The sequence below is a fragment of the Vicugna pacos genome, unplaced genomic scaffold (genome assembly GCF_048564905.1).
Source record: "Vicugna pacos unplaced genomic scaffold, VicPac4 scaffold_20, whole genome shotgun sequence".
Classification (NCBI taxonomy): domain Eukaryota; kingdom Metazoa; phylum Chordata; class Mammalia; order Artiodactyla; family Camelidae; genus Vicugna; species Vicugna pacos.
In genome coordinates, this window is record NW_027328741.1 from 60457499 (window position 1) to 60475825 (window position 18327).

General features: G+C 45.1%; 1 long non-coding RNA gene across 1 annotated transcript; it reads left to right on the forward strand.

Annotated features, from left to right (window-relative positions):
- Positions 1-337: 337 nt before the first annotated feature.
- LOC140693787 (uncharacterized) lies at positions 338-3906 on the forward strand. The gene is made up of 3 exons (XR_012069492.1): positions 338-536; positions 694-891; positions 3651-3906. It is a non-coding gene; the product is annotated as an uncharacterized lncRNA (long non-coding RNA).
- Positions 3907-18327: the final 14421 nt, after the last annotated feature.

Here is an 18327-nt window from a genome sequence, read left to right on the forward strand (position 1 = left end):
AAGTTTGAGGGCCCCTGGAGAACGGGTGCTCAGGTACTAGTCAGGTGCTTAGCGTTGATAGACAGATGCCAAGATGTCTTCTGCATGTGCTCCCGGACTCGAAATAATTGGCCACACAGAGATCGGTGGGCAGTGCCTCCACTATACAAACCAGAAGCTGCTGAACGTGTCTTGAGTCTAGGCCATGTGCTGTGCAGAGCTTCCCATTGTATCTGTTCTATCTAAGCCGGGATTCCTGTGCAGAGACCTGGCCCTGAAGACCCGCTCTCCTTTGCTCCCTGCCAGGTACCTTCTGTGTTATGTCAACCCTCCGGAGGGCTTCAGCCTCCGTAGGGGCGTCTGTATCCACATCGCCTTCCTCCTGAAGACCCTGCTGAAAATGGAAGAGTCGGTGCTGGTGATACCCCCTTGGGGCCGCCTCTACCATTAGCAGAGCCTGGACATCCACCAGGTCCGGATTCCCTGGTCTGACTTTTTTGATCTCTCAAGTCTCAACAGAAACATCCCTGACAATGAGTACGAACAGTTCATTGCAGGTGAGATGGTGATCGTTTAACTGGGGCCAGACGGTTTTTGTTCTGGTTCCGATGTGAACATCGGGCCGTCTTGCTTCGGGCTTGTCAGTCTGCTTAGGGGCCGTGCTCATGTTTCCTGCACTGCAGGTGAATTTGGTCTTTCCACAATTTTTCTCAGGAAATATATCTGAAGTGTATGAGCTCTGTGTTCCCTCCCCTCTGAAAACCCTGGCCTTCTGGTGAGATGGAGCGGTGACAAGGAGGCCACTGCCACAGAGGCTTTGTCCCAGCAGGACTCGCTCCCAGGGCATTAAGGGCCATTCTTACCTGAAGGAAAACACGATGTATGTGTACCATGGGCCACGTGCTGGAGAAGGTATGTAACCTCTCATTCAGTATAATTTGGTCCTGCTCAAGCTTCCCATTTTACTTTTTGTAAGAGGTAAGAGTTGAAGATTTTCTTTGAATACAGCTATTTAGAGCTTATCTTTTTTTTTAAATTGAAATGTGGTTGATTTACAATGTTTTGTTAGTTTCAGATATACAGCTGTTTTGTTAGTTTCAGGTATACAGCATAGTGATTCAGTTGTACATATACATAGTCTATTCTTTTTCAGGTTCTTTTCCATTATAGGTTGCAAGATACTGAACATTTTCCCCTGTGTTCTACAGTGAATCCTTGCTGTTTGTCTGTTTTACATATAGTAGTTTGTAATTGTTAATCCCAAACTCCTAAGTTTGTTTTCTAAGTCTGTGAGTCTGTTTTTGTTTTGTAAATAAGTTTATTTGTATCTTTTTTAAAAATTCCACATATAAGTGATATCATATGTTACTTGTCTTTCTCTGTCTGAGTTATTTCACTTTCGTGTGATAATCTCCAAGTCCATCCATGTTGCTGTAAATGGCATTATTTCCTTCTTTGTTACAACTGAGTAATATTCTTTTATATCTAAATACTACATCTTTATCCAGTCATTTGTCAGTGGGCGTTTAGGTTGCTTCTATGTCTTGGCCATTGAAAACAATGCTGCTGTGAACATTGGGGTGCAGGTATATTTTGAAATTAAGGTTCCCTCTGGATATATGCCCAGGAGTGGGATTGCTGGATCAAATGATGTCTTTTTTTAGTCTTTTGAGGAATCTCCATAATGTTTTCCACATTGGCTTCACCAAACTACATTCCGAGCAATAATGTAGGAGGGTTCCCTTTTCTCCAAGCCTCTCCAGCATCTATGGTGAGTGGATGTTTGAATGGTGACCATTCTGAGTAGTGTGAGATGATAACTTATTGTAGTTTTGATTTGAATTTCTCTGATAATTAGTGATATTGTGCCTTTTTTTCATATGACTATTGGCCATTTGTATATCTTCATTGGAGAATTGCTTGTTTAGTTTTTCCGCCCATTTTTGGATTGGGTTGTTTTTTTTTTCTTATTAAGTTGTATGAACTATTTTTATAGTCTACAAGTTAAGCCATGTTCAGTCTCATCTTTTGCAAATACTTTCTCCCAATCCATAGGTTGTCTTTTCGTTTTGCTTATGGTTTCTATTGCTTTGAAATAGCTGATAGGTGTAACTAGGTCCCATTTGTTTATTTTGGCTTTTATTTTCTGTTGCTTGGGTGGATTGCCCTAGGAAAACCCTGCTGAGATATATGTCAAAAAATGTTTTGCCTATGTTTTCTTCTGAGAGTTTTTTAGCGTCTTGTCTGTTTAAGTCTTTAAGCCATTTAGAGTTTGTTTCTTTTTTGGTTTTTTTTTTAACTCTATTATATCCTTTCGATTTGTGGTTACCCTATTTTTCAAGTATATCAACCCATTACCATATCTATTTCCTTTAGACTGATAATCACGTAGGCTCCAACACATCCTAAGAATAATGAGAAAAAGGAAAAAGAAAGAGAAAAAAATCTATCTTTTCTTGCTACCGTCTCCCTTTCCCACCATTTTGTATTTTGATGTACTTTTTCTTTTTTACATCTTCATGTTTATTGTCTTGTAACTCGTTATGTCATTTCCAATGATGGTTTTCCCATTTCTATAGCATCCTGCTTCCTTTTTGTTTAGAGTAGAACTTTTTAATGTCTCTGTTTGGTTCCATATTGCTGAATTATCTCCCTAACCCCCTGCCCCCTGAGCCTCTGAATACTCAGTACAGGGAAGCCAAACCATCCTAGCCTTCATCGGTCCTGGGATGCAATCTTCAGAGTGGGAAAGAAGAATTATTGAAAAATAATATTCTGTTTGTTGCTTTCTACCCTTGCCCAGAGAGTGAGAATCACCTCTGTAGGCGGAGGAAGAAAGATGGGGGCACGGGGCACAAAGTCTTTTCTCCTTTTGCTACTGAAAAAATGATTTCTTTTGTAATTAGTGATGATGCCCTTTAAATTGGTAAGATCGAGATTCCACAGCGTCAGCGCCTGTGAATAACCAGCTGGGAGAAAGCCCTCCAGGGCCCCTGTAGTGGGAAAGGCAGCCCCTCTGAGCACCTGTTGTTCTGTATTCTTCCTGCCTCCACACAGGTTCGCTAGGCACCATGCAGGACGATGCAGTTCCCCAAGGTGGAGGACTGGGAGACCCCTGCTTGGTGGTGAGCCACAGGAGCCCACACTTGAAGGACAAAATGAAGAGTAGTGGGACAGGCATAGGAACAGAGGATGGTTGAGACCCAGGATAGTTTCCTGGAGGCCAGCAGGTGAGACTGGCGGGGCAGATGGGGCCCTGGTGCATGGGCAGTCCTTGAGGGATCTGAAGCAAAGATATGAACCAAGATACTGGATTCGTGTGGGGGTAAATCGCCCCCTGGAGGCCGCTGGGCAGTGCAGCTGGCCCAGGAGGAGCGGGCACTTCCCCAAATTTGGGTTGACAGATCACAACCAACTCACTGGGAACCGAGAGGTACAGAGATATTGTTAACTTTTTGTCCCTCTTCCTGGAAAAAAATTGCTTTCTGTTGAATAGCCTGTGTAGTTAGTGAGAAATAAAGACATGAAGTAACATTTCCTCAAAAGTCATCCATTGTGTAGTTGTTAATAAGTGTCAAATGCAAACTTGAATAGATTAAATCAAACAGTCATCATCATATTTTAAAATCTTTTAAAATAAAAAATCTTGCTGTCTTTGTTCTTCATTTCAGGGTTCACTTGGTGATAATAGTAACAAAAGCAACAGCAAACCTTTAAAGAATTCTGTCCTGCTGTTCCAGGAACTCTGTGTTCATGACAAACCAATGAGGTGGCACTTTACAGGAAGGACAGTCATTAATCACACAGCTAGTAAATGGCAGGGGTGGGACTTGAACCCAAGCTGTCTGGCCCCAGAGCCCCCTCTCAGGCCCTTCAGTGCAGCTTAACACTTGGTATGCCCAACACAGGCCAGCATTAAAGAGCAGCGTGACCTTGGCCAAGGCTGCTTCACTGCTTGGCCTCTGTTTCTTCATCTGTAGAATGGGGGTGTGGGCAGTGAACTCTGTGAGCTCAGTGGTCACTTCCTCCAGCTCTGCTATTCTACTGCTTTGAGTTAATTTAAGAAGTATCCGAGCCCCTGAATGGCCCACCCATAGGCTGGCGCTTTGCTAGGCCGTGGGTTACGGAGAAAAATAAGATCAGCCTGCTTCTCCGAGGAGACTGTGTCCCTCCACGGCAAACGGCTGTGAGGCCCAGGCTCCCTCGCTGGCAGTCGGGGACTGGGCAGGAATGTCTGATAGAAGATGGAGGCAGAGCCCTTCCGGGAACAGTGGTGGCCACAGAGCTATCAGGAGCGGGAGCATCTGTCCAGGCTGCTGAGAGGGGGGCCCTCATGAGGCCAGTAGCCCCCCCAAACTAAGCCCTCAGGACAAAGATCCAGCCATTCCTGCAGTGTCACAACAGAGCCAGTCCATCCTCATCCCTGTGCCCCTGTGCTCCTTTGTCCTGGGGCCTTTCTTTCCCCTACACCCAGAAGACTCTTCTCCCTCTCTTCTCTGAGTGTCCCCTCACTTCACCCATGGTCCCTGCTTCCTGGGCCACCATCTCTGGAGTTGACGATTTGCCCCATCACACCCTCCGTTTGATCAGGAGCCTGGGTTGACCTCCTTGTGCTCACTTTCCCCCATGAGGTGATTTCTCCTCCTCTCTTGGGAGCACCTGGAAAACCCAGTCCATTCCTAGCAGTGCCTGCCACCCTGGCCTTCCTGCTCATCTGCCTCATTCAGGAGCAGCTGGACCACCAACTCTGCATTGCCTCACCGCCTACCATCAAGACGTCAATGTTGATTCTCCCTCCACCACCCAGTATGGTCATTGGAGGGTCTTCTTCTCCATCAGCCTGAGCCAGACACCTCCCATTCACCCTACCACCGGGCTCATACCCGGGCGTGTCTCCACCCCAGGTCCAGCCTCTCTCCTTTATGTGCCCAACTCTAGCCATCCAGCTGCTTCTCCACCAGCCTCCTTGGCCCTCCTTCACCCTCACTGGGGCATCATGCACTGACTCCTCTGCTTTCCTACCTGTCCACGTTCCTCTTACTTCCACTTCCCCACCTTCCAGCTCTGCATCCACAGTCAGCACTCTCTTTATGACAAACAAAACTCCCTTGAACCTTGATCTTTTCATTTCCTCACCAGGACGACTTCCATCTCGGTTCACCCAGCTCTATTTGTTCTGAGCCTGCAGGCAGCAGGCTCTCCCAGCACAGATTACTAAGACTACAAATCAATGCCCAGCATGTTGCCACTGCCAGGCAATCCTCCAGGATTTCTCTAGTGAGCACATTTCCCCACTTGCCACACAGTGGTGTCAACATTCTGTGCTCTCTGCACACCTCTAAGCTTCCCTCTGTCTCTTCCCTGACTCCCAGCAGATGGCCTTGCCTCCTGCTTCAGAGAGAATGACATCTTACTGGAAAGGAACTTGCTCACCTGCAGCAAATCTGCTCACCTCACCTTTTATCTGTCCCTCTCCCACCTGGACTCTAGCTGTAGTGGTTCTTAATTTAGTGAGTTTAGTTGACATATATATACACAGTTAAAAGCTTAGCACACTATAGGCTACCTTCTTGGGCTTACTTTTTCAATTTAACATAGAGTGTATGATGCATCCACTTCGCTGCATGTACCTGCAGTTCATTTGTTTTAACTGATCTTAAATATTGTGTGTGAAAGTAACACAAGGCAAGTGTAAGCCAGGATTCAGGATGCTGGTTGCTTCCTGTGAGAAGAGGCCTAGGGCAGGATAGGACACAGTATGTCACTGTCAATAGTCCTGTTCTGATGTTGGGTGATAGGTTCACAACTGTTTCTTATAATATTAATTTTAATAAATAAATACTTCTGACAGGCACCTTAGGTGAGAATGTGTCATGAACCAAGGTATACAATGGATAATATTACATCATTATTGTTATGTAATCTTGTTATAAAACATATTAATCATAATCCTACATTGTTATGTGTTATATATTATATAGATACATGAATTATATATTATGTATATAAATAACTACATATGTATTGTATACTATCTGATAATAAATAAACAGAACATAACATGCTAGTATATCTACTATTATGTATTATTTAATAAATAATATACTATATCCTGTTATATGACATGGCACCTAATCTTTAATCAAATAAAAATATGTCACTATATGTAATGGTAATTAATAAAATTAAATGAAAAAGCCCGCAGCTTTTAACGCCAACACTGCTCCAGCTGCCACTGTCTATCTTCTTCCCTTTCATGGTCGAGGTCCTCACGGTGCTATCTGTTCCCACTTTCATCTCGTTATCCTGAACTTTCCTCCGCCTCCCATCCCATGCTGCCTTCTGCCCCGGGGTCCCTCTAGTCACCAGCGGCCTCTGGGGCACTGGTTTCCGGGCATTGTCTCAGGCCCAAGCTCACCCGCCTGTCCGCCGCCTCTGCCACCGCTGATGGGGACGGGGCGGGGGGGCAGAGTGCACCTGTTGTCCTGGAAGAGAATACAGCACAGACTCCGTGACCAACAGGAGGTGTGGCCGGGACCTGCAGGACTGGCGGCAGAGCCAGACTGCCTCCAGACCTGGGGCACTAGGAGTGTGAAGAAGCCCAGTCCTCACTGCCCCTGAAGTGAGGAAAACACCCTCAGGTGAGTTAAGGTGCTTATGACCTAGGTCTGTAGGCTGGAAAGGACAAAGGAGTCCCTAAGGGGAGGGTAGTTGATGTTCCAGGCCCCACCAAGGCCCTAAGGGCTGGCGGGGAAGCAGGCTGGACGCTCCACTGGACCCAGTGTCCCCTCGGGGGTGGGGCCTTCCAGAACAAGCCAAAAGCCCTCGGTCTCTGGGGGGAACGCGGCAGTGTGGGAGCATCCCTGCAGTGAGTCAAGTGACGTCAGGGCCTGTGGGATCCGTTTTTATGGCCACATTGAGCCACAGCAGAAGCCACGGCAGGAGTGGATTCCTGTCTCTCCAGCTGACATCCTCGTGTCTGAGTGCCAGGCTTCAGACCCGATCCCCTGGGGCGCTAGGACAGTTATACACAGAGGCGGCTCGGGGAGGCCTCAAGAGGGCTGTACTGGCCTTGCTGTCGACATGATTACACAAAGATCAAACAATCCATCGATGGGAAGAAAATAAGAACCATGGTCACATCTGGACCGCAAGCTTAGATGTGGTATATGGGTGATATTTATCGACAATCTGGTGAGGATCTGGTCAAAGCTAGAGGCCAAGGCAGCAAACCGGTAGTGACACTAAGGAACATCGTGGTGCAGAGGCTGGACTGGGGGTCTGAAGGCTCCTCCCAGGAGGAGCCTCAGTGTTTGGGAGGTGGCTAACGTGCCTGCTTCATGTCACTAGCAAGTGATGCCACCTGTGGAAAATCAGCTATAATCCTGAGCCGGGTCAGCCCTGGGTGATGTGATAAAGGCTCCTACAAGAGGAGGCGCCAGACGGATAGTGAACCAACCAACAGGCTGATGAGTTTCTGGCCTGTGTTTATCGTGCTTTCGTTGCCAAGAATGAGGAGAGAGTTGAATGGCTCACCATGAAGATTTTAACAACTTAAGAGAGTTCCATGTCTCACTGCATTTCAGTGTTACCCGGAGGAATTCAGGAGGTGTTTAGACCCAGAGGGGACTAACGGCCTCTTGGTTCCTCATCAACCTGGCAAGCCCACCAGCCCTCTATGGCCAGACCTTGGCAAGTGCCTTCCCTTGTTCTAACAAATCCCTTTCCACTCTCGCCTGTAGTATGCTTTTATTTTTGTTTAATTAATGGGAATGAAGATACCTTACAGCCTCTTCAGACCTTTCCTTAGGCCTTCTGCTCTTAGGCCCCGGCAAGGGGGCCCGCTGCACTGGGTCCTGCACTGCAGAGGGTCCCTCTGGCCCTGACACTTCCTCTGGCCACGCCCTCCATGGGGTGGAGTCAGCAGGGCCAAGGGGACAGGGTCATTGGCTCCATCCCGTGCTCTAGAAACCCAGGACCCCAGATGCCCTGTCTCAGCAGCCCCTGACCAATTCCTAGTGCCTGCATCGGCTCTCCTGGAAGTTCAGATTCCCAGGACTCACAGAGAGGCCAAAGGGCAGCTGTATGTATGGAGGGTATGAGCAGATCCCGGATGTGAGTTCTGAGTGTCCCCCTGTGAACATCCAAGGCCACTTGTGGCAAGGGATGGACCCAGCATTGGGAAGAAAAGGGTCAGGCAAGTGGTCAGAGACTGGGAATCAGCTCTCACCACATGCTCACTTTCTTTGCCGGACTCCCCTGTGTCATGGAATTCTAAATTTGAACCTGGCCTTCCACCTTATAATGAACGTCTATTTGTAAAGGCAGGACATTAGAACCTACTGCACTTAACATGTTTACATGTATAGGATGTGAGCTCCCAGGTATGCTCTGGCCCTGCACTTCCAAAGGTCCAGAGCAGTTATGTTGGCTCTACTGAGACTGTAATTGGTAAAGACCATCTCCAGAGAGGAGGGGCTCCTGCTTCACGCTCCAAAGTCAGGATCTTCTGAGTGGATAAAACAAGGGACACTGTGACCCTCATTGTAAATTGATTTAGAATAACGCCATAGTGTGTAAGACGTGTGTGTGTGCACGCATGCACCTGGGGATGTGTGTGGTACATGACTGTGTGTGTGTGTGCTCACTTGCACCTGGGGATGTATGTGGTTCTCTATGTTATGTGTGTGTGTGCGCCTGAGGACGTGTGTGGTTGTGTGTATGTTGTGGGTGTGTGTGTGGTACAAGACTCCATGTGTGTGTGCTCGTGGGGATGTATGTGGACCAGAGCCAGTGTGTCTGCACGTGTGTTTGTGTGTACGTGCATGCATTACTTTTAATAGTAGAAGCTGTCCTTTAGAAATACGAAGTAGTAAAAATTGTATGATGTCTTTTGCTGTATAAATCAAAATTAAAATTATCAATCACCAGAAATTTAGTCCCTCTCAGATTCTGGTTTTTTTCCATATTGATTATGTCCTCATTTTACTGATGAGGAAACTGTAGCTTAGAGATGTTAACTGACTCAACCAAGGGCATGGAGCTCGTGCGCCCAGGGCCAGGACCCAGTCCAAGCCGCGCTGCTCCAGAGGCCTGGAGCCCTGCTCACAATCATGCGTGGCCTCTTGGCGGGGGAACAGATTCTGATGGGCTGTGTCCAGCGTGCAGGCTGCCCATGCTGGGGACTCGGGAAGCCAGGTGGAGAGTACCAGACAGCAGACAAGAGTGAAGGGCTGCTCAGAAGTCAGATAGGTTCCTAGGTCTTGGATGAGGAAGGAGGCTCACTCCTCATCCTTGATCCCTTTGCTGGTGGCCAAAAGGGACCAAGGCCCACGAGAGCACTTCTGGGAGCTGCCTGCCAACACCTGGAAAAGGACTGCTCAGGACTGGCTCTGCAGTAGGAGCAGAGGAAGGAAATGTCGCCTCCTGGTGGACATCCTTTGTGATGGCAGTAGGAGGCCTAGGAGCCTTGGTATCGAGGTGGCAAGGCAAGGTCCTAGTGGATGATTGTTTCCACGTGTCTTAAAAATCATTGCTTCATATATTTTATCCATTTTGTGGTTTACTTTAGGGTGGTAAATATGGTCAGTGTTACTCCATATTACCTGGATTAATTAATTTTTTTATTGTTAATTTTCTCTTCAGTGATTTGGAAGCTATATTGCCTCTTAAAGAAAATTCTCTCTGAATCTTTATAAATCATCTCTAAGTTTATAAATTTATATTCAATTGGACCAGTAATCCTATAAGAGTCTCAAAAATGAAATAATCTATTAGATCCTGTTCCTCAATAATGATAAATTTAGCATATTTTACCTCTCTGTTGTTCTAAACTGTGTGTGTGTTTGTGTGCTCCAGTTACTACTTTTTAGACAGTTGCTTTAAGTTTGTTACATTAACAAAGAAAATATAGGTATATACATCTTGGATTTCATTGCTCATTACCAATATTTAATCCCATGTCTTTCCCACTTTTGAGTTATTTACTTATTGGGATTTCCCAATCAACTGGACACATGATTGACTAATTTTTTTCGAGCGGTGGACTTGGAAAACTTACATATCTATATGCAGATTTATGTTCTCCTCATCAACATCTCTCAGAGTGTTGTTGATGGCCCAAGCCTTGTTTTAAATTAAGGCACTGTTTTTCACCACCAAAAAAAAAAACATTATTAATTTAAGGTGCTGTCTTTTTATGGCTGGCTATTCTTTTTTGGTGAATGGATATTAATAGAGATTTCCTTAACCTTCCTCCTTCTTTTTGCCATAACTCGAATTCATTGAGTAGCATGTTTTTACCATTACTCAGATTGGCTTCAACTTTGACTTCTGCTTTAAACCATCACCCCACTCTTTTTCTCCATGCTTATTCCTGAAAAAGTGAGCTCTCTATTTGTTTATAGGTGGTTCCCGTCAAAGATGTGTGACTCCCTGTCCAAAGTTCCAAAGGAAGAGAAAAGGAAAGATTCCTGTTTCTGGTGGTTACATTTTGTTAGGTTAGAGGTCTAGTTATCCGTGTGGCTGTGGTGGAATCTGCAATATCTTGGCTCAGAATTTCCTTTTTCTGGCTCACTAGGGGAACCGCATTAGCTGGGTTCACGGCGCTGTGGCCGTTGTCAGGATCCTGGGACTGAGGCAGCCCCTTTCCCTCCTTGTTATTTTGATCTTGCAAACTGGGTCCCAGCTATGTGAACCCTGCACCTGGTGGCCAGGATCGCCCCACACGTGACGTGTACCCACTTCCTTGGCGTCCCTCACTGCTGTCAGCTAGTTCCAGTAAGAGTACGTGATGGCTTCCACTACTGTCCTTCCTCCATCCTCTCCAGGCAGACCCTCCTTTCCCACTAGTTGGCCCTAAGCCTTCTGTCCTGCGCTACATATGCTGACGGAATTTCTCAGGGTTTCCAGCAGGTAGATGGGTCTCTTTTATGTTTGGACCCCTTCAGTGCTTGCAGTGAAAATATAGGATGTGGGAAGGAGGAGCTTGGGGATTCTCCGTATCTAGGGGCTCCCTATCCAGCAGATTCAACTAACGGTGGATTGAAAATATTGTTGAAAAAACAGAAAGTTTCAAAAAGCAACACTTGAATTTGCCATACACTGGCAACTACTTACATAGCATTCTTGTTGTATTAGATACCACGAGTAATCTAGAGATAATTTAAAGTACACAGGAGGACACAGTGAAAGAGAAAGTGACAACAAATATATGTGTATATTCATGTATAACTGAAAACTTGTGCTGTATGCTGGAATTTGATACAACTTTGCAAAATGACTATAACTCAATAAAAAATAGTTTGTATATATATATAAAAGTAGATGGGAGGATGTACATGAGTCCCATGCAAGTCCTATGTCATTTTATACAAGAGGCGTCAGCATCCATGGATGTTGACTTCAGGGTGAGTCCTGGAACCAGTGCCCCATGGTTACCAAGGGATTACTCGAAGTCCAGGCTCCTTATCCCAGCCTGCCATGTCCCCACATGGTCTGACTCCTACCTGTACCACACTTCCCTTGTCACTCTCCTCCAGCCCTGGCAGACTGCCCTCTGATTCTTGAACAGGCCACACTCACTGCGCATCATGTCTGGCCCTTAGAAATACCCGTTACTTTCTGAGCATGGCTCTGCTTTCACAAGATGGGCTGCATTGTCACTAGAGAAGTCAGTGTGGAGGTTCCTTTAAAAACTGAAAATGGACTTAACTCATGATCCAGCCTTCCCACTCCCCGTCATATGTCAGGAGAAAACTTTAATTCAAAAAGTCACATGCACCTCAATGCTCACAGCAGCAGTATTTATAATAGCCAGGATATGGCAACAACCCAAATGTCCATTGACATGTGACTGGATAAAGAAGTAGTAGTATATTTATACAATGGAATACTACTCAGCCATGAAAAAACAAATAATGTCATTTGCAGCAACATGGATGGACGTAGAGATAGTCATTCTAAGTGAAGTAAACAAGAAAAAGGGAAAAATGCCATATGATATCACTTATATGTGGAATCAAAAAAAGACACAAATGAACTTAAATACAGAAGAGAAACAGATCCACAGACATAGAGAAACAAACTTATGGTTCTCAGGGAGAGAAGGGGATGGGAAGGGATAAATATGGGGATTTGAAAAGTGCCCCTCTTGGGGAGTGATGGAAATGTTAGCTATCTTGATCATGGTTATGGTTTTCTGGGTGTAGACATTTATCAAATTCACCAAGTAGTACATGTGAAATATGTGTATTTTATTGTACAGGTATCATACCACAATAAAGGTGCCCTTAAAAAAAACAGAAAAACACTGGCGGCATTTTGTCCTACGTTTTTATGTGTCTTAAGTGAGTGGGTCTACAAGATTCTGGTCTGCCATATTTTCTGAACCAGAAGTGCCCTCCTTCCCTTTTCTTTGGTAAACTGTCAGTGGGTGGCATTTATTCCCGTGGCTTCAACTGCTCTCTGTCCACTGATTAACTGTCAAATCTTTTCCAGCATGGACATCTCAGTTCAGTCCCAGAAATATACTTCTAATTGACAAGTAGACATTCCCATTTGATTAGCCCATAAAAACCTCAAGCTCTGTTTGTCTGGATTTACACTCTCTCAGAACTAGTTTTACTTTTTCAAACAATGGCATCACTACCCCATCTCTTTTCTGTGCCAAACATCTGGGAGTTTTCCTTTACTTTTCCACTCCCTCACCCCCGTCAGTACTACAATTCTATTACTTAATGTCCCTCAACTATGTCCCTGCTTCTTGCTTCCCACTGTATTAAATCACACCCCTTGCTAGTCTCCCCAGTGCTGTTCTTTAGAGTGAAAAATCCACTTTGCTCACTTATAATGACTAATCTGTGTCACTCTCCTCCTTAAAACCCCAAAGAATTCCACGCTGCGTGTGTGAGGAAGTCCATGCTCCCTGATTTAACGTCACACCTTCTCATCACCTAGTTGCTGCTTTTTTTCAGCCTCAGATTCCGTTAGTTCCTCACAGCCTCTAGCCTCACTGACGTTCCTTCCCTATGTGCAAAGTGCTCTTAGACATGACCAGGGGTCTGCACGAGACAGGCAAGCTGCTGACAATCCCGTCCCCACCACGCACTCTCCTGGTCTAGAGATTTGCTGGAATCCGTCAGATGTCAGTGCAGAAAGCATTTCCTCTCTGACACCTTCCCTACCTTCTAGAACACAGCCCTAGGCAGTGCAAGAGCACCTCTGAACATATAGTATATATGATGCCAAGTGACTCTTACCACATTGTTTTGAAAATCTATTTAAATTTGTATCTTCCACGACACACTGTGATCTCCTTGAGGGATGGGGGGCTGTGTGGTATTTGTCTAGACAGCTAATGTCTGGCACAGACCCCGGGCCATCGGAAACAGTGTGCTGACTCATCAAGAAGAATTGTCGTCTTTGCAACGTAAGAAAGACTACATGCTCTCTGATCTTACACCATCAGGCAAGGGTCAAAATAATTTCACATAGAACTACAGAGGCAAAATATGTGTATTCTTTTCCTCTTTGTGAGCCCGAGACCATAGGCATCCTGGAATGGAGGTGTCACTCAAAGCTGTCTGTCCCCTAGGCTGTCACGCCCAGCTTCAACATATTTTTTAGAAGTTGTAGGGATATGTGTACATCACCCCGTCTTAGAGCAAACGGTGCTTCAGCCTGACCAAGTTTAATGTCCATATAAAAATCAGAAATCTTCCAAACTGAAGCCTGAAGACACATTTCCCTTTTCTCCTTCTAGTCTCTCTGCCATCTGCACCCCACATCCCCACTGCTCATCTGCGTCAGGCCACGTTCTATCTAGAAACATTTCCGGTGGGACACTTGGATAAGAACTAATTATAGCAGTAATGAAACTGGTCCCATGAACGTAGGCTCTGCACAACAAGGATGCTTTGACCGGAGGCCTCAGCCGCGGCCTGCAGGGTCTGTTCACGTGTTCTGCCTGGCTTCCCTGCAGATGTTGTGCAGAAAATCAAACCTGCAGTTAAAGTCATAGAAGACCCAAGAAATCCAGAAAAATGCAGTGAGATTCATCTCCTTGGGAATATTTTTGAAAACCATCCACTAATATGAAGAAGAGATTTAAGAGGTTCGTTTCAAAGCAGATGATGTCCAACTGCAGGTGGGTCAGTTTTGCCATTGTTGCTCGCTAGTTGGCTTTCTGCTGCTTCTAACACGCCACTATTAAGAGAAGTGGCCTGAGTCAGCCCTCAGAGCAGAAAGGTGAGCTGGGCCTGGAGACAGCCAAGCTCCTCTGCTGTGTAGTGACCCGCTGAGAAGGAAGGGTTGGCCCAGGGCTTCCTCTGACTCTCTCCCTCAGTTATAAACTCTATGAAGGGAAAATGGAACAAAAATCTTAATTCAATATGGTATTGTCAAATTATTGTCAAATTCATCCCCTTTGGAGGGGATGGTATATTTCAAGGGGTAGAGTACATGCTGGATTCAATTTGCGGTACCTCAATGTAAAAAAATAATAAGAAAAAATCTTTAAAAAAAGAAAAATAACGAAGAAGAAAAGAGATCTCAAACAACCCCAGTTTAAAAAGAAAAAAACTCTTTTAAAAATAGTAGTCAGCTAGGACTTTTGCTAGATTAGGAGTTTGGGATTAACAGCTACACACTACTATGTATAAAATAAATAACCAACTCCCAGGTCCTTAATAAATTAGTTCAACCTGAATCCTTTTTCTTTTTTCCCCTAAGCAACCCGTGGAAGCCTCTGAAATTCTCATCTTATAAAAGAATTCATTTAAAGGTGGTTTGAAAGTTACTGGTTAAAACAGTTATTTGTGGTTCCATGAATATAGGTCTAGTAAGAAAGACAGACAGTAAACCAGTAAGCAAATAAATATATGATGTACTGCCAGGTACTAATAATTGCCACAAAGAAACATAAAGCATATTAGGAGAGAAAATGTTTGAATAGGAAATATGTGCGTGCTATTTTAAATAATCTGGTCAGGTAAGTCCTCTCTGAGGGTAAATAATTTGAACAAACTCCTGAATAAAGCAAAAGAATAAGCCACGTAGTTAACAGACAAGAAAAGCCTCCCAGGCTGGAAGAAGTGTAAGTACTAGACCTGGAGTTAGAAACACAGCTGTCCTGGTGGGGACCATTGGGGCGGTGAAGATGGGCTGGAGCAGAACGGTGAGAGCTGAGGCTGCAGAGATCGGTGAGGGCCCGGATCACATAGGGCCTTGGTAGGGACACTGGATATCCTTCTGAATACAATGGAAAATCACGAAAGTATTTTGCAAAGCGGAACAACTTGATCTGATTCATACTTTAATAAGACCGTTGTGGGTAACGTATGGGGAATAAGCAATGGAAGCAGGGCAAGGTAAGCTGATGGGAAGCCAGTGGGAAGAGTACTGCTGACCTGGAGAGAGACACCGAGGTTGGGCTGGGATGATGGTGGGAGACGGGCTGAAAGGGGGACACGATTTAACAGTAACGGTCACAGGCCTTAATGCTCGAGTTGGACACAGACACAGAGTGGTACAGGGTGATGGGTATGTGATATTTGGGGATGAGCCACAGTTTTTGTGCAGAGACCTGACAGGAGAATAAAGTGTGGACGTTGACGTCGGTAAGAAAGGTTGGTGGGTTTTGAATTCCCCCTAGAGTCGTGTCTCTGTTTCTCTGTACATGACGTCAGCCGAGCAGGGATGGGTGTTCCTACTTCTGCAGAGAATTGCGTGTCCTCCTCATCGACTAATTCGAGAGGCCGACCTGCCCATCCAATTGCAACATCTTGAATCTGCTTCTTTCTATCCAGGAGGAGATTTCCAACTAAGATGCCAATCAAAAATTCCCGTGTCCAGAGTTAGAGCTGTGTGCCTTTGGGAGGATCTCAGAGATGCATCCACAGAGGCTCGGTGTGCTCTCTCTCCCTCAGAGAACACAGTTCCCTTCAGCCCACTGGGTCTCAGCAGAGAAGATTTCACACATAGCCCCTCTCAGGCCCTGGGGACCAACCTTCCGCTTGGCCGAGCTCTGAAATTGAGCACGAGTTCCGGGAAAAGGGCCTTCTCCAGGGGGCCATCTGGCAGATTACATGAGGACAGTGTACAAAAGAGTGGGAGGGTTGATGGTATAAATGCATTTTTAGTTTTGGTCTGAAACTGATTCTGTCCTTCCGTTTCGTTAAGCAAGTGTTAGGCCAGACATGATTCTCCTTTTTCTTTATATTTGATCATCCAAAAGGTTTAGATAGGGGATTTGTTTTAGGATAAGAATCTTTTAAAAAAAACCTTGCAAATAGCGTCTTGTTAGGCATTTTGACAAGTCAATTCTCCAGGCAGTATTGAACCCCCTTGTTCCTCCAGGGGGTCTCCAAAGGTATACATTTTCCAAATCTGACCCAAAGCCAATGAGACTTTTCTTTTTTTTAAGAACTTCACCATGGACAAAAGATGTCACTAAAGAAGGTGAGAAAAGAGCAGGTCCCCATAATCCAGAGTCCCTCCCAAAGAGCCCACAGAAGTAAAGAGGAGATGAACGAGAGAAACGTTTTATTTATACACACGCAGGAGCCAACCAGAAAAGTACCTACCATGTTAAATGGTGAAAGTTAAAGGCTTTTTTATCAACCTAACTTAATAGGGAAAAGGGAAAGGAGAGAATTGGCTTCCATGACAGGTTTTCTTCTGCATCTTTTGAATCTCAGTTATCTTCAGCTTAAAGAGGTTTTGTATTAACCGTGGGTTCCATCTGACTTTCCATTCCTCGAACTTTGTTCTTCTTTTTCAAGATTCACTCATGTATTCTGACCCCCTGGATTTTCCACGTGAATTTTAGATTGATTGTCAATTCCTGCAAAATACCACCTGGGATTTTGGTAGGCATTCTTTGAATCCTTAGATCTATTCGTGGACATTTGTCATCTTAGTAGAATGAAGCCTTCTGCTCCATGAATATGGGATTATTCTCTTTGAATATAGGTCTTCATTTCTCTCAACAGACTCTCTCATCTATTGTAGTCTTCAGTGTCCAAGTCGGGTACTTCCTGCTCACCTGTATTGGATGCTGATTCAGAAGAGACACGACCTCCTGGAGAACCTCTGCTTCCACTGAGCTGACATGGAACTGAGTCCTGAGAAGGCTTTAAATTCCTTTAAAAATAGGATTAATGTACTTTAAGTACTCCATAGATGAGTAATGAATGGGTCACATTAGCATAGGATTTTAATCCTTTTAGAATTAGTAGAGTAATACAGACACAGTACAAAAAATTGAAATATTGCCTAAAAAAGAAGTGATTTGTAATTCCCACCCACAGCGGTGTCTGTCATGAATGATTTGGTGCTTATGTCTCAGTCTCTGTGTCTCTCAGTATGTCTCTCTCCATCTCTGTATCTCACACACTCACAATCAGATCAATTTCCATCTATATTGATTTCACACACATGTGGTCGTGCAGATGGGACCCTGGATGCAGAGAGTGGGTCTGCATACTTCCACCCTGAGGCCTCCTTGACGTTGGGTTTAGACCGGGCACCCAATTTTCCAACTGAACAGCATTCATTCATCCACATGAACCAGAAAGAATGGACCCCATCCCCTCTCCATCAATATTAGTGTTGCCTTAATTCCGACTGTTTCAACCAGTGCTGTGATGAACACCCTTGAAAAGGCATCTTTGAATAGGTGTGTAAGGATTTTAATGGGATGAACTGTAAGTATCAGATCTTCTGAGGAAGAGATGCATCTGTGGCCCTTTGATGCGTCCTGCACCCTGTTCTCCTGAAGAGGAGCGTCTCTTCGCTCTTCCCTCCAGGGGATCTGCTGGAGCCTCTGCCTGCTTACATTGTCACCAGGGCTGGTTGTCACCTGACTAAAGAACCGCCAGTGTGATGGTGACCGATGCTGTCTCTGCAGTGTTTCTCACTGCCTCTGTTCTCACCTGATAGGTCAAACATCTCTAACACACACTGGCCACCTGCATTGCCTCTCATTGGAACTGCCCATGCCTGTTCTGTTTCTGTTTAGAACACTGAGTTTCAAAAGGATTTTGGAATACAGGGATGGGAAAAATTTCTCCAACCTTGGGTTATGAGGAATGAATTTTTCAGGTTGTGGTTTGCCTTTCAAGCAATTTTTCTGGGTTTTTACTAATTTCTTTGATTCGTTTGGTTTTGTTTTTGCCACAGGAAGAGCTAAGCATCTCCCTTGTGTCTTCTGGCTGTGGTGTCACAGGGGGAACAGCAGTGTCTACCCTGAGATTATGCACAGAGTTACCAAAAGGGCTTCATTTAGTGCATCACATCTTTAATCCCTCTGGATATCCCCTGAAAATAATAAAAATGCTGTTTCAAGTG